General features: G+C 36.6%; 1 protein-coding gene across 8 annotated transcripts in view; it reads right to left on the minus strand.

The window, feature by feature from the left end:
* Positions 1-24,115, minus strand: part of SUPT3H (SPT3 homolog, SAGA and STAGA complex component) — a 439,117-nt gene that overhangs the window by 312,560 nt on the left and 102,442 nt on the right. Inside the window, exon 2 of one of the 8 annotated variants that reach the window (XM_045192988.3) lies at positions 7,851-8,030. The exons of the other annotated variants lie outside the window; for them this stretch is intronic. The gene's annotated coding sequence lies outside the window, so the exon portion shown is untranslated. The remainder of the gene's footprint in view (positions 1-7,850; positions 8,031-24,115) is intronic. 8 annotated transcript variants of the gene reach the window in all.

A 24,115-nucleotide genomic window follows, 5' to 3' on the forward strand; every position in this document is an offset into this window, starting at 1 on the left:
CAATTCCACAAATACTTAATAAAACCCTAATATGTGAACACAGTGAGTACCATGTTTGATCGGATGCCAGGGGCCTCCATATGATAAGCATCTAGAAATTTGTTCTCCAATTGTATTACTGTATGAAGTACTGTGCACATAATTGTCACGTAATTTTACTATATATTCCTAAAAAGTTACCAATATTATCAAACTTCCTAACATTAAATGAAAATAAGTATAAATTACTAAATTAATAAAAATGAATGCACAATCAAAATGTCCAGTAAAACAGTTAAAGCAGAAAACTTTTTGACTTATAATTTTTAATTAACAAACTTTCAAGATTTTAAAATCACATATTTAAGTGTAGCTAGTATAAAAATCTCACGTATATGCTAATTAGCACTCACTACATGCAGGGTACTCTTGGTAAGCACTTCACATTTTTTAACTTAATGCTGAAAATTCCCTTCACTTTACAGATGATGAAAATAAATGCTCAGAGGGGTTAAGGAACTTCCCAGAAGTCATGGTTATTAATTGGCAGACATTCCAAAGTCCATACACTTAAGGTCTACCCTTACAAGCATCAGAATAAAATATGACTTTTTAAAATTTGGGGGCAAAAACAGTGTGACATTTACTGACATAATGCCTGGATGAAATATGTAAAAGATTGTTGTTTAAGCACACATAAATACCGTAAGCCTTAGATAAAATTATTGTTCTTCTAACAAATAGTTATTCTATATTTTATTTGTACTGTACTTTCAAGAAACAAAATTAAATTAATATTTACATATTCTAAAATTTGAATACTATTGATTTGAATTCAATAGTCATAAGCACATATATACTACCCTTCCTTACAGGAACAATACGAGGAGTTCAACATAAGAAAACTCATTCGTATCAGCATAAAAATATTTTCTGGTGCTTAATAAACTATATAATAAAATAACTATATACATTAAACTGAATTTTATGTCCTGAAATTTTAATATTTAAGTTTAAATAAATAATAATATATCATTTATTTTACTTTTAATATGAACAAAAAGCTACCCCTTTAAACTGGTTGAATTATCTCTCATTTTTAAAAAACTGGAGGCCATTTTAGAATTTAATATAGAAACTGGTTAAATGCAAATAATCTCATTCAACAACTTCCCTTTTAAAATGCAAGAATGTTTTCTGATTGCTTTGTTTATTGTTCACTCAGGTTAGTTTCTTAGTTCTCTTTCAGTGAATAATGTTTTGTGTTTGGTTAAATATAGGAAGTTATACCATGAATAGAATGTAATTATCTATCACGAGAGTAAGTTATTCCATATTCCCATTTTTAAAAATAAATTAATATATCAACACACTATAACTTTTATATAAACTTTAACACAGTAGCCAGCTGAAAGTGAAAAGAACATAATCAGGATAATTTCATGCCACGCATGATCATTCCTCACAGAATTTCTATTATGCAGTATGGAATGGATTACAGTAAATGTATTTCACACATGCTATTTCTTATTTAAAAGGAAATACAGAATAGGATATAGAAAAGTTCCAGCCAAATTTTCATTCAAATGCAACATTCATGGACGCCACTGTGACTGAAAGACATTTCCAAACAGATAGCTGGGGACCTCGTTTTCCTTTAAAATAGTATGTCTTTCACATCTGTTCCAACTAAAACATTCATGTTCTCAAACTTTACCAAACTGCCTTACGCTTAAAGTTTTTAAAATATTGTAGTTTTATTTTGCTTTACTTTAACTTACAACTAGTTAAGCTCATAAAATATAGTTCAAATTTTCAAATTATGTTAACATGTTAAAAATAGTACAGTATGCATACCTAATCATAATTTTATATCAGTTATTTCCAAAGTTTCAGAAACTTGACTTGTTTTTAACTGACCTCATGCAACTTCCTAAAATGGAATTTTATATTTTGTCATCTTAAGATTAATGTTAATTCACTTTTAATTTCATTTTTAATATATTTTCTAAAGTAGTCAAAGTTCTCAAACTCAGACATCATAATTAATACTATTAAACTTTCAATATTTCACTTTTCTTTTGACCTACTCAGTAATTATAAATTAAAAATAAACATACACTATTAAAATATGACATAAGGATCTTCAAATTAACAATGATATTCCATGGAACAGCTATAAAATTATAACACTTCAGGTAATTTTGAAATGAGTTTAAAAGAAGTTTCAGATCCAGGATGTATTAAGAACAAAATAATTATTAAAAAATGAATAGAGAGGAAAAAGAGAAGAAAGGAAAATAGTAAATCCTTATGTGTTTCTTACTGAAACATTTAAAAAGCAAAAATCTACAGTAACAAAAATTTAGATTACTATACATCTAACAATAAATTCAAAGCATTTACAAAGTTAATGGAAACTTAATCAGATGCTTTTAAACAATGATCTTTTGCATAAAGTAGTCAAATGTCCAGTTTAAAAAAACTAAATAATTTTATTCATAAGCCTTTCTTAATGGCTAACTTTTAAAAATCTTGTACACTTATCACCACTCCTCCCATCAAAAATTCCTATTTTAAAATATCTTTGCTATTCAACTTAAAGTATTTACCTAGAACAGGCAATCAATGTTTCTCATCAACAGAAATGCAACATTTTTAGTAATGTAAAATTCTATCAGATGTACTGAAGAATGAATTAACAGAGGGGTACTCATACTCTTTACTCTGATTTTCAGGTGCAAAGATTCATAATGTACAAGGAAATTAAACCACAAATTGGGAACATCATATAAATGTAAGAACACGCACACAAAAAATAGCTACAAAATAATACAAAGCAACATCAAATAAAAGTATGGTACAGACTACACACAAATAGTGATAAACTATAAAGATAACAAAATCAAGTACAACATTATTGATGGGAGACTCCAAGGAGGAAGTTTTCAACTTGAATTAAAACAGAGAAAGAAGCAGTCATTTTAAAGATGTAGAGAGAACATGAAGGCATGGAGAAGATGGTGATCAAAAAGGCAATGAAGGGACAGAAGGAACAGAAAGTGACACGTGAAGGCAACGTGAACAACTATAATAAAGACGATATAAACCACAACATGAATAAATGGCATTAACATTTATCCAACCATTCAGAGCAAAATCTTAGGTGTCATCAGTCACACTCTCTCTCCTTTATCCTTTGGAGCTAAATAATCATCAACTGCTGTTAACTCTACCTCCTAAATATATCTTGAATCAACTTCATCTCTAGTTCCCCAGTAGTATCACCCATTGTTCATACCATCTCTCATCCCAACTACTTCTCTGGTCTCCTGGGTAGTCTCCCTGTATCCTCCTTTCCCCATCACCACCTCGCCCTTACTCGAAACCTACTACCTGCCTGAGTGGTCCCTCTAAAATGTAAATGAGGTCTTTACCTGCTTACTAAAAAGCCTTTCAGTGGTTTACCAACGATCTCAGAATGAAGCCCAGAATCTTTAACATGGCATGCACCGATTTGGTCCTTGCCTGTATTTCCTGTTCCACCTTGCCTAGTGTGGAAGCCTTCTCCCCTGGCCATGAAGAACCCTGCTCTTCTCTCTTCAGTTCCAGGCTATCTCAATTTTGACTTTCCCAAGGAAGGCCTCTTTGAATCTTTCTCCAACCCCTCAGAATAGGCACTTTATGGATTACACTTATAAGTATTTGATGATTTTTAATTATCTTTTAAATGATGGCTCTCTAAAATGGCCTGTAAGTTCCACTGGGCAGGGGTGTCCAACCCGCAGCCCAGAATGGCTATGAATGTTGCCCAACACAAAATCGTAATTTACTAAAAGCCTATTTTTTAGTTCATCAGTTTTCATTAGTGTTTGTGTATTTAATGTGTGGCCCAGAGATGCCAAAGGGTCGGACACCCCTGGATATTTTTGTTCTACCCTTCCTCATAGCCCAGACAAGACTCTGAGACAATAAATAACTGCTAAGCCAAGAAGACCGTTCAATGTTGCCACCCAGAAGAGTCACAGGATATGAGGAACCCTCGTGTCACCAAATAGTTAACCCGGGAGAACGAAGATGATCTGCTTCAGTGGTTTCTGACTATACTCACCAGAGTCCTCAGATTCAAAGTGCCTCAGAAAATAGAAGAACCAGCCAGAGAGAGATGTCGGTACCATCTGCCACACAAATCTGCCCTTGCTCCAAGCACATAAGCATCATCTTTTTTTAAGTGGACACTTCTAGGATACACAGTAATAATATTGCATCACACACTCACCACCCAAAGTCAAATCATCTTCCGTCACCATGTATTTGGCACCCTTTATCCTTCACTACCACCCCCTTCCCTCTGGTAACCACCATACTGTTGTTTGTGTCCCTGAGTTTCAGGTTTATATCCCACGTATGAGTGAAATCGTACGGTTCTTCACTTTTTCTAACGGATTTATTTCACTTAGCATGATATTCTCAAGGTCCCAAAGTGTCCTTCAATTGATGACTGGGTAAAGAAGATGTGGTACATACACAAATAAACTAATGGAAAGCTATCCAGCCATAAGAAAAGATGAAAAACTGCCATTTGTAAAACATGGCTGGACTTTGAGAATAAGCTTCATTTTTATGTTTTTACATATAGGATCCTCACATAACATTTCATTTGAAGGGAAAAAAACCGTTTGAAAACCTCTATGCTGAGAAATTTCCGAATCCTGACTTGCACTCCATCCATTCATATAAGACCCTTTCCTCCAGCTATCTCTCCTAGCAGACTGATAGAAACCCCCCTACTAACCCTGGCTAAGACCCCAAATGACCTTACTTCTCCGATTCCTTGGTTTATCCCTTCTAACTTCTATGTTTCTCCCCCACTTCCACCGCTGTCAGGATAAAACAGATTCAGATCCTTTTTGTTCCTAAAATTACTACAGCAGCTTTTTCACATGGCTTTCTTAACTCCAATCTCCCCTCTTTAAAACATTCAATTTGAATTCATCTTTTTCAAATAGTACTTTCATTTTTTCCATAATAAAAATCTTTGGTAAATTCCAGTTTAATCTCATAAAATCACTGGCTTTTAAAATCCTCCTCCACAAGCGCCTAAACCAAACCACCATTCAACCTATTAGACCTCCTTCTTCTTTGATCAGTTTTCTCAAAAATAGATCATATTCACTCAAGCAGGATGCGCTCCACGTCTCTCCTCTTGGCCTATCTGAACCGAAGATCCAAAGTTGGACGGCCTAAGTTACATCCAACACGGTAGAGTAGAACTCCATGTTCCCATCTGGCAAGTTTAAACTGTAAGAACCACCTTTACTTCTCCTGCATACTCTGCGCTTCTCCGGTCTATGAAGTCTCGGCATAAGATCTCACAATTACACAGCGTAAAATTACTGAGCTTATAAAGACCTTGGATAACAGGTAGTCTCCAATCTATCGCATTTTATATTAGATGAGAAAATGAAACAAAAAAGCAAGCAACGTGTTCAAGGTGACACAGATAAATTAATGGTAGGCCGGAAACTAGACTGTTAATGTAGGTCAGTTTACCCCTTTTTCTTATAGTCAACCTCTATTCCAGCTATCTTCCCAGGAGGTCTTCTAGTATAAAAATTATGAGACAAGACCGTAGATCAGACTGCTGGAATTTGAGTACAGGTCACGAGGCTTACTTAAAAAAAAACTGGTTATCTATTACATTAATTTTTACCCATCTGTCTATTTTTGCAGAATGTTAAGACTCATTCATTTAGCAACTATTTATTGAGCACCTATCATATTCTAGGGATGCGGTGTGGAACAAAAATAAACCACCACCTGTGTGAAGAATATACTTTAATAGGTGAAAGTTACAATGTCTGAATAAATAAATACATTAAATATTTACGGTGTCAGAGAGTGAGAAAGCCTTTGGAGAAGAACAAGGTAGGGAAACGTCCTCTCCATTCTTCAGAGACCCAGGAGATGAGAAGCAACCAGCCTCTTAGAAATGAGTGGAAGGAACTAATGAGGTAAAAGAAAAAAACAGAATGAGGTCTGGAAGGCACGTGAATGAAAATCTTTTAAGAAAGAGGTGACAAACTGTGTGAAATGTCACTGACACGTCAAGAAAGACGGGCATTGAAAAATGACCTATACATTTAGCAATATAAAGCTCACTGGTGACCCTGAGAAGAGTGACTTGGCAGAGTGATAGAAGCAAAAATCTGAATGAAGTGAATTCAAGACACAAGGGGAAGATAACTGGAGAAAGTGAGAAGAGGCAACTCTTTTGAGTGTTCTGCTAAAAAGGGAGCAGTGTAATGGGACGGTAAATGAAGAGTGATGGAAAACCAAGACGTGCTTGTTGCTGCTGCTTGTTGTTTAAGATGGAAAAAATTTATCCAACTCTGTATGCTATTGATCAAGTAGAAATAGAAAACACAAGGAAATTCTGGAGTGATGTTCTTAAGGAGGTGATATAAAATGGAATCAAATGCTTATGTACAGGGATAAGTACAGGTATTTCATCCATAGTGACAGTCAGGAATTAAGCATAGATTGACACAGATGAGAATGTACATTTAGGCATGGAAACGTATGTAAATTTTCTGTGACTAGTCATATCCTCTCAATGAAAAGGGAGCAAAGTCAGCAACTGAGAATGAGGATATGGAAGAAGGTGCCAAAGGTTTGAGGAGAAAGGAAAACGTATGAAACGATGGTCTAAAATAGTGAAAGAAGGAGCTTATACCCTTTGCAACAGCATGGATGAAACTGGAGAGCATTATGCTAAGTGAAATAAGCCAGGCGGTGAGGGACAAATACCATATGATCTCACCTTTAACTGGAACATAATCAACAAAAGAAAAAAGCAAACAAAATATAACCAGAGACATTGAAGTTAAGAACAATCTAACAATAGCCAGAGCGGGGGGCGGGGACAGTGGGAAGAGGGGATTACAGGAACTACTATAAAGGACACATGGACAAAACCAAGGGGGAGGGTGGAGGTGGGGGAGGGAGGTGGGTTCAGCTGGGGTGGGGTGGAGGGATGAGGAGAAAAGGCACACAACTGTAATTGAATAACAATAAAAATTAAAAAAAAATAGTGAAAGAGGAAAGAGACTGAGAGAACGAAAGTCTGCAATGAAGTACAATACAAGTAGAAGGTAGTGGCCATAATTTCAGTCAGAAGTCAGTACAGCGTGTTTTCTTCAGACACGCTGACTTGTGCCGATGCAAGCACAAAGTAGGCAACCACAGACTGTAGGTGGGGAAGTGGGGAAAATAACAATTCTATAATTACGAAAAAAAGTGGTCAAATCAATGTATTCCTTGGAATAGTAGAGAAGTTCGCTATGAAGAGAAATTGTGGGGGATCAAAAAGAGTGGAAGTCATAAAATTGAGATTATAAAATGTCTGCTGGTATTGATAACAAGATTAAAAATAAAACGAGAATTAGTTAAGGTAAGGTGCAGAACAAGATGTTTAAATGCAGAAAATATCCCTTCCCCCTGAGAACACCATCTATGGCTATGGCTTCAACCATTATTAACCTCATGATTCTAAAACATCTACAGTCCCAAAATCTTCTTGACCCATATTTGACTGACAACTGGATTATCAAATCTGAAGGTCTAAAATATATCACATTTCACTTGTCTCAAACAGAACACACCAATTCATGGCCTAAATCTGCAACTATTTTTACGCTCCTTGTTTAACTAATAGAATCACTGTCTCCCAAGCCCAAAATTCATTCTAAACTGAGCTCACATGCACTCTTGTCCCACGAATTCTACTTCTTTAGTATGTTTCAAAATTTTTTGTCCTTTTCTTCAATACAAGTGATGCCAACTTAGTACGAGCCCTTGGCATGTCTCACCTAGACTTTTGGGTAGAGGCTCGTGATTGGTCTTCCTGCCTCAAATGCTGTTCCAATGCTTCCCAACCTTTATGGCTTTCCTATTTATTTCATTAACGGCTGATGTGATCAGGACCGTGGCACCAGTTTCTCTTTCACATGCTCTGGGATGGTTGGGAATATTGATTAGGAAGATCAGACCTACAAATAAAGTCCAAATTCTATGAAGTTATTCCACATTTGGCTTCTGTTTACTGTACTAGACTTATTTCTCTCTGCCTCACAATCCAGCCTCTATCCAACAGTATGCCTTTATAAAATGCATTTCCCCACGTCGGAACACCCTTCCTCACACCGTCTACAGAGTAAACACGGCACACCTGTTTTGTCACTGCGCATCACGTTTTGAGTATATCTTCCCTATGTAATGACGAGCTTCTTAAGGGAAGGACCACGTTTCATTCTCCATAACACAGGAAGATTTTCATTAATAACGGATAAATAAAAATTAGAATGAAATTCCTGCTTCCTGTATATTATTCGATTTAATCACAACACCAAAAAGCAGTAATGCAAAATACTAAGATTGAAAACAGGAACATAATTATACACATGGAAAATGAAAACATATCTATTTATATATTACTCAACCTCCTAAGACTTTAAAACCCAAAAGGGAACAATAATTATCTTATTGGTGGAATAAAGTAACATTGAGGGGAGTTAGGTAATTTGATAAGGTCACACATGTGAGTAAGTGGGTAACATAACAACCTCATTCTGCAATTGAAATGCGATTAATTTTGAAACAAATAAAATGTACCCTAATAACTCAAATGTTGGGAAATTTAAAATATAATGCCAAATAAATGTCTCAAAGAAGAAACTATGATGTATTAGAAAATATTTGGAATTGGATAACAATGAAAGCTGACGTAACAAATGTAATATTGTGAATTATAAGAAATATATATTTGATCTTAATCCCAGTTCCTGGCTGACAGCTACTAAAACTCTTAAATTCCCTAAGCAATTACGGTGACAGAGCTGTCTTTTGTCATATTAATGAGGTGAATTTTGGAAAGCCCCTAGGTTACCTAAGGACAGGAGCTGAGCTGTCAGTGTAACTAACTAACCATTTGACAAGAGAGTATCTTTCCACCTCTCTGGGGACAGTAGAGGTCCTGAAAACTGAGTTCAATCACCAATGGTTAATGATTTCATTACCTATGGAATAAAGCCTCAAAAAAGAAAAAAACCTTATAAGGACCAGGTTCAGAGAGCATCCTAGTTGGTGACCACATGGAGATTCAGGGAGAGAGGCCCACTCAGAGAACATGGAAACTTGCGCTCCCCAGTACTTTGCCTTGTGCCCGTGACTATCCCTAAGTCACACCATTTTATAAAAAACAGGTAATCTAGTAAGTAAAATGTTTCTCTGAGTTCTGTGAGCCGCCCTAGTAACGGAATCCAGGGAGGGGGAATTACAGGAGCCACGTGTAACCGGTCAGTCAGAAGCACAGGTAATGTGGACTTACCATTGGCATATGAAGTGGAAGAGGGGGCCAGTCTTACAGGACTAAGCCATTAAACTATGGGGATCTGGCTTGGGGGTGTGGAGTGGGAGGGTGGGGGGAAACACATGGAAGTTGGTGTTGGAATCACACCAAAACATGTGGCATACCGCAAAAGCTACAGGGGAAAGAAAAGCATAATTTAGATGACGAAATATCAATGTTTGTTGTTTAGCTCAGATGTTGCAGAGGCAGAGAGTGAGCCCAAAGAAAGGGAACGATGAAAAAACAATAAAATAATAGGATAAACAAATGTAAAAGCTACTTCTTTACACAGTTTACAAAAGCATGTTCAAAGAAAAGAAATAATACAATATTAGGGATGAAAAGGGCAACATAACCACAGACGCAGAAAATACTAGGAATACTTTATTGAGATAAATTTGAAAATGAGATTATAGGGACAATTTCATAACATAATAAAATGAATCAAAAAAATAGTAAGCCTAAATAGACCATGGTTGTTAAAGAAATTCAATCTGTAGTTTAAAAAAACCCCTCATTTCACTAAAAACACATGCATGCACACCTGCACACACGCACACACACACTTTCCTACCCAGCTAGATGGTTTTGCAGGTGAATTAAATAAAACCATCTACAAACAGATAAACCACTGTCCTAAGATCAACGGTTCTAGAGGACAGATAAAGGTGGAAATTCTTCTTATCAGCTAGGAATTACAAATAGTTGCTTGTAACAGACCCAACAAGGAAGACAAATACTTAAACATTTTGGTTGGTTTGTTTTCTTATAATGAAAAGTCCAGATATAGGTGATTGTTGATACTGATTTAATGACTCTTAGTTTCCTATCGCTACTGAAAAAAGTTACCACAAACTGGGAAGCTTAAAGCAACACAACTGTATTATCTTACAGTTTTAGACATCAGAAGTCTGAAATGGGTTGCACTGGGCTGCCATCAAGGTGCGCACAGGCCTGCATTTGTTCTAGACGTCCAAGTCACCCTTACAGATTACTCTAAAACTGCCTGCGGTACAATGAATACTGTTGGACACACATGGCAGTCCCCCCAAAAATTAAAAACAGGATCATAGCTAAGATGGCGACACGGGCAGACATGGCTCACCTCCTCACACACCCGCATCAAAATTACAACTAAAATATAGAACCACCATCACTCAGAACCCTCAGAAATCGATTTGAATGGAAATCTGAGAATTATGGAATTGAGTAGGAGGGGCAAAGACACGGAAGGGGCTGGGCCCACACCCACATGGATTAAAATTCGAGAGGGATATCTCAGGACCAGGAGTCCCAGACCCACACCAGGCCCCCCCAGCTCAGGATTCCAGTGCCAGGAAGATAAGTCCCCACAATTCCTGGTTGCAAAACCAGTGGGGACTGAGTCAGTAGAAGAGGCTGCTGGAGCCCTAAACAGTTTCTCTTGGGGAACCCACACAAGGACTCACCTACTCAGACTCACTCCCTCTGGGCTCCAATACTTGGGTGGCAGCATGAAGGGTACTAGTTGTATACAGGGAGACATTGAAGTGTCTGGCATTGGGGTGAGCAGAGGCCATTGTCCCTTTGCTGAACCCTCCCCCCAACAGAGCTGGCAGGCTGGTGCCATATCTGAGACTCCATCAACCTGGCTAACACTGTGTGCCCCACCTGGGAGTTCCACAGAAGCTCTACCCCCTCCAACTTATAGGCACACACAAGCTGCTTTTCCATAAATCCTATCAAAGAAGCAACAGTTGGCTTCAGTGAGCCACAGTGGCAGCCAGATTAGAGTCACAGCTGGGCTCCAGCTGGGAATCTCCAAGCCCAGCACAAGCAGCAGCCATCTCAGATTGCTTTACAGCTCAGGAAGGGTGTCCTGGGAGAAACACCAGGGGGGGCTGACCTTGGCTTGCACCACCTGGCAAACCCCAGGGCCAACATACCCTGTAGAAAGTGAAGTACCACCACCCTGCCCCTGCACCGCTGATCCTCCACACATGGTGGAGGTTGGTGGTCTTCGGTCACAGCCAGGCTTTGCAGCTGACTGGCCTGGGCAAATCCCTCCCAATGATCTACCAACATCAATCAAGGATCAACTACAAGAGAAGGGTGTACTAAGCCCACATGGAGGGCGCACCTCAAGTACCCAGCTTGGGTGAGAGGGGAAGCTGTGCACCTGGACCCTACAGGACACCTACTACAATAGGCCATGCTAAAAAGACAGGGAGTCATAGCAGCTCTACCTAATACATAGAAACAAACACAGGGAGGCTGCCAGAATGAGGAGACAAAGAAACATGGCCCAATGAAAGAACAGATTGAAACTCCAGAAAAAGAGCTAAGCAAAATGGAGATAAGCAATCTATCAGATACAGAGTTCAAAACACTGTTTATAGGATGCTCAAGGAATTTAATAAGGACCTCAGCAGCATAAAAAAGACTGAGACTGAAAAGAAGGATACACTAATTGAATAAAGAACAATTTACAGGGAAATAACAGTAGAATGGATGAAGCCAAGAATCAAATCAATGATTTGAAATATAAGGAAGCAAAAAACCACCATGTAGAATAACAGGAAGAAAAAAGAATCCAAAAAAAGAGGATAGTATAACAGCCTCTGGGACAACTTTAAAAGGTCCAACATTTCCCTCATAGGGGAGCCAGAAGAAGAGGAGACAGAGCAAAAAATTGGAAATCTATCTCGAAAAATAGTGAAAGAAAACTTCCCTAATTTGTTGAAGGAAACAGACACGCAAGTCCAGGAAGTGCAGAGAGTCCCAATTATGATGGATGCAAAGAGGCCCACTCCAAGACACATCATTATTAAAAGACCAAAAAGATAGAGACTCTTAAAAGCAAGAGAAAAGAAGTTAGTTACTGGAAGGTCGCCAGATGGAAGCTGGAGGGGGTGAAGAGGTGAGAAGACTGAGAAATACAAATAGGTAGTTACAGAAAAGCCATGGGGATGTAAAGTACAGCACAGGAAATGGAGTCACCAAAGAACTTATATGCATGACCCATGGACATGAACAATGGTGGGGGGACTACCTGAGGGAGTGGGGTGCTGGGTAAATGGGGGCAAAGAGGGAAAAATTGGGACAACTGTAATAGTATAATCAATAAATTATAACTTTTTAAAAATTAAAAATAAACTTATCAGGTGATACAGCAATTTCACTTCTGGGTATGTACCTAAAAGGACTGAGAGCAGGATTGTAAAATGCCAAATAGATATTTTACAGCCATGTTCATAAAAGCTAAAATGTGGAAGCAATCCAAGTATCTATCTGAGGCTAAATGGAAAAGCAAAATGTGAAATATACATACAATGAAATATTATTTAGCCTTAAAAAGATAGAAATTCTGACCTATGCTATAACATGTATAAACTTTGAGGCCATTATGCTAAATGAAATAAACCAGTCACAAAATGATAAATACTTTCTGACTCTACTTACATGAAGTCCTTAGAGAGTTAAAATCCATAGAGACAGAAAATTAAATGGTGATTGTCAAGTGCCGGGAGAAGGGGGGAACTGGAAATTACCTTTTCTATGGGTCTAGAGTTTCAGTTTTACAAGATGAAAACGATTATGTAGATGGATGGCAGTGATAGTTACACAACTTTATGAATGTATTTAATAACACTGAACTGAACACTTAAAAATTAAGATAGTAAATTTTACGCTATGTATATTTTACCACCAAAAAAATCTGGGAAAACATTTAAAATATAGGTACCAGTGGAGCTACATAAGTGTTACTCTCTCTCATTTTACAAAAGTCAGAAACAAAACACAATTCTGCTTGCCGCGCAACTCAGTTCGCACAGGCCCTGAAAAGAGAAAGGAACATACCTACTTGCTCCAGCATGACTCGGTTCTCTCGTGTTTCACTCACCGTGGGCATCTCACCACACTTAACGTGTCTAGAGACTTTGGGTGTCATTGTTCAAACAATACAGCCCCTAAACATGAGCATTCAGGTGCTCAATTTAATCTAGAGCAAACTGCTGGATGAAGAATATAACAAATATTTATTACAAAATGAGTTAATGTCTGAAACATATAAAAAGCCATTTAAATTCAATATGAAAAAGATCAATTCCTCAAAAACAGAATGAACAGAAAAACAAATGCAAATGGCCAAAACATTAGAAAAAAATGTTCAAGTTCACTAAGTGTAAATTAAGTAAGTGATCATTCTGCACGGGTAATAATAAAAGAGGCAAGTACTAGTGTTGGTACAGCTGCTGGACAAACACACTCACAACCACTTTTATAGTAAGAGTGTCAGTGCACACATAAGACAACTTGGTGTTGCTCGTAACTGTAAGTGACCAATCCTGTTGGAACAGTGGTTTCACTTCTAGGTAGGAATCCTAACAATACACTGAACAAATCACTAGAAATAAGTAAGTCCATTCAGTGTTGGCTAAATATTTAAATGCTAGAAACAATCTAAATGTCTACCAATAGCAATTGCCAAAATAAACAGTAGAAGGTAGATATAAACAACAGGGACATAGAAAAATATCCACAACACAGCACATGGTTAAAAACAATTTTGTCTTTCTTTCCAAATAAAAAAAGTTTGATTCATCTTTCTGAATATAAAGATAATTCTGAAATGACATCAAATATGTGTTTAACACAGAAAAGCTAATAAGAAAAACCATCCTGAATCCTTTTAGCAAAAAATTTTCCTAAGTCACCAGAAAGATTTTAGGCTAATTAATACAAATATTACTCCAAATTCACAATTAAAAAATAGTTTTTAGTACTTTTATCATTTTAACCTAATCTATTAAATTCCTATACAAGAATAAATATACTAGAGAACACTGAAGCTGTAACTAAAGAAGATTTATTTCAAAGTTTCTAAAACTCATTTAAATTTACATGATTTACCACTCAAAGGTAGACAACCAAGTAAATAATGTAAACAATCATGTCAACGCAACAGCATTAAAAAAACCTGACATTGTGGGGGGGAAGTCAATAGATTATAAGTATTCAATCCCAGGAAGAAATATTAAACAATAAAGCAATATATAAATGAGTAAGCACAGCTCACAGTACACTGTGTCAAATGATTCAGTGACCACCCAGGTACCTAACAGCTCAAAAGGAAGAAATGGGCTTTCAACAACACCTTATGAAAAAAATTTAAATATCTGACCACACACATTCTGAATCCATGCAGTTATAGAGGAGCAAAAATAACAGGAAAAATGACATAAAAATGAAGAAAAAGTAAAAAGTATGCCAAATAAAAAAGAGATTTGATTGACAGCATTGAAAAAAACTGATGATAGTAAAAGCTAGTGAAAGGAAATCAGCATTATAAGAAAGAAACACAAAAACGTTGGTCTAATGAATAATTTACTTTATTAATTTAAAACTATTATACATAAACCTTTAAATTTGCACCATAAAGAACAGACTAGTTTAAAATGAAGACTAAATATTATTTCCACTGCAAACATTTATGAACATGCATAAAAAAACACACTCGTGAGAATATTAAGAGTAGTCAATAGTATCTAGAGTTTACAAACTGAAAAGAAATCCAATGCTTTTGAGACAGGACAGTAAGAAGCTAGGAAATTCCTTGGCAAGTGGAACAGAAAAACTGAGACAGATGGCTGATTCAAACTGGTCCAATCCAGCATCCTGACTCACCTGCCCCCTTCTGTCTTGCAAGACCACTCCCTTAAGCATTAAGCCCTCAGCGCAGAGAGGTTCTGATCAGCACAAAATAATCCTAGGAACAAATGCTCAGATCTAATGACCACAGACACAGTGTTTTGGTAAAACTAGAGATAACATCTAGGCCTCAGTTGTTTCAACTCCAGGCCCAGGGGAAAAAAAAAAAGAAAGAAAGAAACAGACAAAGCAATACCATGACTGACCTCAGGACCAGATGCAATGACTGATGATACCCTCCCCTAGGAGGCCAATCAGTAAAGACCAGAACCCTGAAAGACACACCTGGAAAGGTGATGAATATTCTAAGGAGATCCTCCCCTGAGATCTCCCCTAAAATTCCCACCTTTAGAAAGCAGATAAAAACCCTTAAGGCGACCCTTAAGGCAGCTTGTCTTTTCTCTCTCTCTCTCTGCATGCCATGCCATCCTGCCCCTCTTCTTTCCTAAAATATGTCTCTTGGCTTTCTCTGAGGACCCTGCTTTTGCCTCGGTAACTTGTTTCCTGAGTCCACGCACCCCAGCTGGCTCACTTCTTCCGCCTCTGTGACTTTCTGTCTGAAGGACCAAGGCAGCCACGCCTAGACCCCAACCTCTAGGCCTAACTCTTCCTCAAGTTTCCAAAGGACCAAAGCAGCTCCACCTAGGCACATTCCTGTTGCTATCATCTTGCCCCTTCTATCTCAACTTTGTTTCACTGTCCCCTGCTTTAATAAGTGGAGTCTCAATTCCGGCCAAGATGGAGGTATATAGACAGATACACTTTGACTTCCCACATAAACAAAAGGACAACTTTAAAAACAAAAAACAATCACAACTGACAGAAAATCAACTGTATGGAAGTCCAACAACCAAGGAGTTAAAGAAGAAACATTCATCCGGACCAGTAAGAGGGGTGGAGATGGGCAGTGGGTAAGTTGGTGGCTAACAGACTGAGCAAGGTGGCGGCTGGCAGACCAGGCAGACCCACATTCATGTGCAGACAAACTGGGAGGAACAACTGGGGAGTGAGATAGACCATGCAACCCAGGGTGCCAGCACAGGGAAATAAAGTCTCAAACCTCTGACTGAAAACACCTTGTGGGGGTTGAGAGGGCAGTGGCAGAAACTCCCAGCCTCACAGGAGAGTTCCTTGGAGAGACCCACAAGGTCCTAGCATGTACATAAGCCCACCCACTCAGGAATCAGCACCAGAAGGGCCCACTTTGCTTGCGGGTAGCAGGGGAAGTGACTGAAATCCGGCAGAGAGGGGAGCAAGAGGCATTGTTCCCTCTAAGACCCCTCTCCCACATACAGCATCACAAAGCAGAAACCTGGTTTGCCCTGCCTTGGTGAACACCTAAGACCCCGCCCCTTACTACATAATGGGCATGCTGAGATAAAAAGAAAAAAAACGGCCCAAATGAAAGAACAGATCAAAGCTCCAGAAAAAATGCACTATCAGATGCACAGTTCAAAACACTGGGAATCAGGAAGCTCACAGAATTGGTTGAGTATGGTTGCAAATTAGAGGAAAAAATGAAGGCTATGGAAAGTGAAATGAAGGAAAACATACAGGAAACCAAGAGTAACAGAAAGGAAACTGGGACTCAAATCAACAGTGTGGACCAGAAGGAAGAAAGAAACATTCAACCAGAACAGAATGAAGAAACAAGAATTCAAAAAAATGAGGAGAGGCTTAGGAACCTCCAGGACTTCTTTAAACATTCCAACATCTGAATCATAGGGGTGCCAGAAGGAGAAGAGGAAGAGCAAGAAATGGAGGACTTATTTGAACAAATAATGAAGGAGAACTTCCTCAATCTGGCAAAGGAAAGTCCAGGAAGCTCAGAGAATCCCAAAGAAGTTGGACCCAAGGAGGAACACACCAAGGCACATCATAATTACATTACCCAAGATTAAAGAAAAGGAGAGAATCTTTTTTTTTTCAATTTTTAAATTATTTTATTGTTGTTCAATTATAGTTGTCTGCATTTTCTCCCCACTTCTCTACCCCACCCCAACCAAACCCACCTCCCTCCCCTGCTTCCACCCTCCCCCTTAGTTTTGTCCATGTGTCCTTTACAGTAGTTCCTGAAAACCTGAAAAGGAGAGAATCTTAAAAGCAGCAAGAGAAAAGGAGTTACCTACAAAGGAGTTCCCATTAGACTATCTGCTGACTTCTCAAAAGACACCTTATTATAGGCAAGAAGGGGCTGGAAAGAAGTATTCAAAGTCATGAAAGTTAAGGACCTACATCCAAGATTACTCTATCCAGCAAAGCTATCATTTAGAATGGAAGGGCAGATAAAGTGCTTCCCAGATAAGGTTGAGTTAAAGGAGTACATCATCACCTGGCCCTTATATGAAATATTAAAGGGACTTACTTAAGAAAAAGGTAAAAAATATGAACAGTAAAATGACGACAAACTCACAACTATTAAGAACCCAACCTAAAACAAACTAAGCAAACAACTAGAACAGAACAGAATCACAGAAATGGAGATCATACGGAGGTTGTTCAGTGGGGGACGGGGAGGGGGAGAGAGGGTGAAATGGTACAGAGAATAAGTAGCATAAATGGTAGATAGAAAATAGACCGGGGGAGGTTAAGAACAGTATAGGAAATGTAGAAGCCAAAGAATTTATATGTACAACCCATGGACATGAACTAAAGGGGGGGAATGCAGGTAGGAGGGGGTATGCAGGGCAAAGGAGAATAAAGGAGGGAAAATGGGACAACTGTAATAGCATAATCAATAAAATATATTTAAAAAAATTGTTGTATAACAATGAAAAATTTGAATGCATAATTTAACTGTCCTCCTTACTGCCCCCCTCAAATAAAAAACACCAGGCTTAACTGGATTTAGTGCAGAATTCAAGCAAACATGTGAGAAAGGAGTAACATCAATTTTCACAATCTGTTCAAGAAAAAAGAAGAGAAAATGATTCTCATTTTATAAAATTAATATTATCCTGATACTAAAACCAGACAAATACCAAAAAAAAGATAGCTACAGATCATTTTCTCTAATGAACATTAAAAAATCAACAAAATATTATTAAATCCATTCCAACTGTATATATAAACAATTACACATCATGATAAATGAGATTCATTCCAACTATGTAAGGGTGGCTCAAAATTTAAAAAATAAAAAAATCAGTGCAATCCATCATGTCAAAGGCTACAGAAAAATATATCAATTGAGGCAGAAAAAATTCTAATAAAATCCTACATTATTTTATGACTAAAGTCACAGCAAGTTAGGAATAGAGAGAAACTTCTTTAACATGATAGAGTTATCTACAAAAAACTTGGAGCTAACAATGTAGCTAATGGCGAAAGAATAAAAGCTTTCTACCTAAAATCAGGAACAAGACAAAGATGTGCACCCTCATCACTCTCTATTCAATACACTATTGGCCGTTCTAGCTATTGCAATAAGGCAAGGAAAACAAGGCATGTAGATTGGAAAGGAAGAACTGTCCCTACTTGCAAACCTTATTACGTTCTACAAGGAAAATCCCAAGAAATCTACCCCCCCCCCCAAAAAAAATCCTAGAATAAATGAATTAAGAAAGGTTAGAGAATACAATGTAAATACACAAAAATCAAGCTATTAAATACTAAAAATAAACATGTGGAGACAGAAATTAAAATACTACAAATTATAACCCCCAAAATGAAATATTTAAACTTAATAGAACATAAACAGCAGCCGTACCCTGGAAAGTATAAAATGTTCATGAAGAAAACCAAGGAGAACCTACATAATAGAGACATATACTGTGTTCATGGATTGAAACACTCAACATAATAAAGGTGTCAATTATCCCCAAACTGATTTATATGTTTCACATAACAGCTACTGAAATTTCAGCAAGGTTGTTTGTAGACATAAGGAATCTCATTACATATTGTAGCACTACAATGGATAAAGCCATCTTTAAAAAGATTTAAAATTGTGGAAAGACTCTACATAATATTAAGAGGTATATATAGCTATAGTAAACAAGACAGTATTGTATTGGTAGATGGATAGATTCATCAATCAGTTACCCCAGACATAGACACAAATAAACATGGCCTACTGATTTTTGACATAATTACAAATGCAATTCAATACACTGAAAAAAGTACATATATAGCCTTTTCAAGAACTGGTAATAAAGCATTTGGACATGCTAGGCAAAAAAACCATAACTCCACCTAAACCTCAAACCTTATACAAAATTAAACTAAAATGGATGATAGGATCAAATGTAAAACATCGACTTTAGAGGGGAAAAGTGAGAGAAGAAAACCTTCAGGATCTAGGAGTAGGCTTGATACCAAAAGCACAATCCACAGAAGGCAACACTGATAAACTGTACCTCATGAAGATTAAACCGTTTGCTCTGTAAAAGACCCTGTGCTGAGAGGATGAAAAGACAAGCTACAAAAAATTGGGAGAAAAGTATTTGTGAACCACGTATCTGACAAAGGACTAATCTCGTACATCTAGAAGAACTCTCAAAGCTCAACAGTAAAACAACAAATAATCAATTAAAAATAGCATAAGGCATGGACACTTCACAAAAGAAGCTAAACAAATGGACAATCAGCACATGGAAAGATGTTCAGTACTTTACCCATTAGGGAAACAAAAGAAAACCTCCACTTTTTCACTACGCACCTATCAGAATGGCTCTAAAGTACAGTGGCAATACCAAAAGCTGACAAGGACACAGAGAAAACAGGTCACTCATACGCCGCCAGTGGAAATGTAAAATAGCACAGATACTCTGAAAATGGTTTAGCAATTCATTAAAAAACTAAATACGCAGTTCCGTATCACCTAGCAATTACACTCTTGTGTTTCGTTCCAGATAAATTGCAACTAATGTTCACAAAGAATCCTGTATATAGATATTCACAGAAGTTTTATTTGCAATAGCCAAAAACTGTAAAAAAAACACGTATGTCCTTCAATGGCTGAATATTAAACTGTCCACAGCCACACCATGGAATTGTGAATTATGTATCAATTATGAATTATTGATACACGCAACAACTGGAGTGAATCTCCAAGGCATCATGATGCATGAAAAAGCCAATTCCCTAAGATTACATACTGCACAAATCTACTTAACGTTCTTAGAATGGCAAAACTGTAGAAATAAGAGATCTGTAGCTGCCAGAGGCTAAGGATGGGGGTGGAAGACATGAAAGGCGGCTATAAAAGGCAACACAAGAAATCATGTGGTAAAAGAACTGGTCTGTATGTTTTTTAATTTAAATCAATTTTTTATTTTTCAATTACAGTTGATATACAATATTACACTAGTTTCAGGTGTGCACCTCAGTGACTAGACACTATATAACCTACTAAGTGATGATCCCAATGAATCTCACCCCGTCTGACACCATATATTGCTATCAGAACATTATTGACTATATTCCCTATGTCGTAATTTGTATCTTAACTGTAGTAACGGATACATGAATTACATGTAATGAAAATGTACACACAAGTAAACTACATGTGATAAAAATAAATACACAGGAACACAAATGAGTACAAGTAAAACTGTAGAAAACAGTGAAGAATCAATTCATTGATTCTTACTCTGAATAAGGATCAATGAATTTTATCAGTCAATATCTTACTCATGAGAGTATACTACACTTTTTAATATACTATAGTTTCGCAAGATACAGCCACTGGGGGAAAATGGGTAAAGTATAACTAGCAAAACTCTGTATTATTTTTTACAACTACAACTATTACTATTTGAACCAGAAATTACCTCAAAATAAAAAGTTTAATTAAAATAACAATAAACTAGAGAGGATACGATATACTATTACTAAAACCTAATAAGGTTGATTCACTAAATTCATATATGTCTAGCAAATCTGATCAAAATATCAGAATCACATAATTAGAACACCTTAGTTGTAGAACTTAAAATTTTTCTTAGTTACATAAACCATGCCATATAAAACTCCTATAATTTACATTAAATATTTATAATTAAACATTTTCTAAATTTGATATCATAGTTCTTCAATTTATCTTACCCTTGTAACAGACAATTAAAGCTAAATATCAGCTACATCAAAATTAGCAGATTCTGAATAAATGGAGTCTAAAATTAACAAATATTTTAAACTTAACTTTGATGATGCTTTTACTGTAACTATCACACAAATATATTAATATTGAAAATATAATAAAATTTAGAATTCTATTGAAGAACTTACTATGAAGCTCAAAATTTCAAGTTTACTTTAAATTTCTTAATCAAAAGCATTCCTATAGCTCTGGCCCGTGTAGCTCAGTGGATTAAGCGCCTGCCTGCGAACCAGAGGGTCACCAGATCGATTCCCAGTCAGGGCACATGCCTGGGTTGCAGGCCAGGTCCCCAGTAGGGGCATGTGAAAGGCAACTACACATTAATGGTTCTCTCTTTTCTCCCTTCCCTCCCTTCTCCTCTGTCTAAAAATAAATAAATAAAATCTTAAAATTTTTTTTAAAAATTCCTGTAACTTTAATTATATTAAATTACTGGTTACAATCCATAAAATATGAAATACCAACATTATGAATAAATCATAATAAATTACATCTAAGTCTCTGAGTTGAAATACGTATTATCTATACATATTACATTTAGGATATATAGCTGATAATCTACTAAAAACATTTTTTGAACCAAGTTTCACAAAGAATCAAAGACAGTATCTTTTTAGTTAGAATTCATTTATAGGATTCAAAGTCAAACAATATATTGTCATATAAAGTATAAATATGCCATTTTAGATTGATCAACATCACCCTTTCTCGTTTTCACTGCACACTCAGAACTGACCCGTATGCAAATATGCCCCCAAAAGTGGCATCGCATTCTTTCAGCAGGGTTACTGAAAGCTCGTCAGTACTCATGGTGTGAACAGAACAAATGACGACATGCTGAAAGCACGCTTCTCCCCGTGTAGCTCTGCCCCACCCACATACAGAGATACTGTTAAAGAAAAAGTAGTACTGACACTTCCTCCCATCACACTGCACCGCGTCTTAGAGCTTACATCTGTTACCATTACTTGATAAAAGGACAAACGGGGATGCAACAGTTTATTTAAAACTGTAACAAATAGATTTACAGAGTATTAATAAAAGCAGCAAGTTCTTAATTATTATAATGTCTACCATTAGTATTACAAAAAACTTGAATGAGAAAACAGCAAATTATTAGTTAAAATTATGTATCATTTTGAATATATACAGCTTCCCATCTAATTAGTTTATTATTAAAGTTTTTTGGTATCTACTATAAAGGACACATGGACAAAATCAAGGGGGAGGTGGAGATGGAGGAGGGAGGGGGGTTTGGCTGGGGTGGGGTGGAGGGATGGGGAGAAAAGGCAGACAACTGTAATTGAATAACAATAACATTTTTTAAAGGTTTTTTTAACAATCCACATCAGAAAGGAATGTTTATATTCTGTACTAACAAGGCCAAAAGATCACTTAGGCAAAAAGCTACACCATTTTATCAGCATTTCATGGAATTTCTTATATACCTTAAATTTTCAGGGTTCAGGTCCAACCAACACCAAGGTATACAGATGGCTATCCTATCATATTGCCAATATTATTCCCGGCTGTGATCTCGGCTAAATTTGTTAGCACTTATCAAAATTAAAACTTAGAAACGTTTCTATCCATTTCACGTAGGAAGAGAGAGTAGCCGGTTGGGATTTCCTGCTTCCTTCCTTCCTCTATTTTCTTCTTCCTTATCACTAAAATAGGTGGTTATCCAGTGTATTTTCTTTCAACTGTGAAAATATCTTGAAAGTTTGTCTCAGGCCCTTCATTAAAAATGTGAAATAAAAATCCACTTTTTCATTTAAAATGCTCTTAAAATGTGCTGAAATGAATACTAACATTTTTTTTAAATCACATGTAAAATCAAAATTATGGCCTTCTGTTTCATAAAAGTTGTGAATTTTAAAGAGTAAGTTATTTTAAATGTTACTGGTTTCAGTTTTTATATTTTTATTTTTCACTTCTTTATTTTTACTTATTATTACTGCAATAATCATTTTCACTGAAGCAACTTTTTTAAATGAACTTCTTGGGACTGTGTATCGCAGTGGGATAAAAGCCTTTAAACTTACTTTTTCTCCTAGAACTATACACTGAGCTTACACCGAGAGAAGGGTTTTCTGATTTAGCTGGATTTTTATTCTGAGAGGTGATACTGTCTGCTTAGTATGTAATACACGGAATGAAATATAAATATGAGCCATGAATTCTGCCACACCAAAACACCACCACGAAAGTAACAGCATTTGACACGTACTGAGTGCTCACTGTGTTCCAGACACAGATGGCATTCCGAATACTTGGCATGTATCATGCCACTTCATCTTCCCAAGCAGGCTCTTCTGTTGATAAACTCTCAGCCACGTTTTGAATATGAGAGAACTGAGGCTCACAATCTCAAGTATTCCATGAACACACAAACAAGTAAGTGGCTAACCCTCCATGCAAATCCAGATGGACTCGAAGCCCACACTCTTCACCACTGCACTATCCAACAGCTCCCCTAAAGGGAAATGGTTTACCTTCCAGCAGTAAATCTTTCAGAACCGTTTGACTCAATCTATAAATTACACTCAGAATAGCTGCTCTATTGTGATACTCAAACATATTACTAAAAAAATTATATGCACATAATCTCAAATTCTTACTATTCAAAAAAAAGGTTCAGCATTTCTTGAAAGATATTCACTATACTGTATATTAACCAAATTCTAAATTAGCTATGATGTTCTAACAATTATTCTTTTTTAAAGCTATAAAATCCCTAAACATTTTTTAAATGTTACCTATGTATATTCAACTGTTAGATAAACTACATTATTGATTAATAATGATGGTTTTGTTCCATTATTTAAAGTTCTTTAATCTTTCAGTTAGCTAGGATCAACTTTATTAAAAAGCAGGTATAAGACTTCAAGTTTCTAGTTCCTAATTGGCAAGAATAAATACTTATTTTCAAA

This window comes from Desmodus rotundus, chromosome 11 (genome assembly GCF_022682495.2).
Source record: "Desmodus rotundus isolate HL8 chromosome 11, HLdesRot8A.1, whole genome shotgun sequence".
Lineage (NCBI taxonomy): Eukaryota > Metazoa > Chordata > Mammalia > Chiroptera > Phyllostomidae > Desmodus > Desmodus rotundus.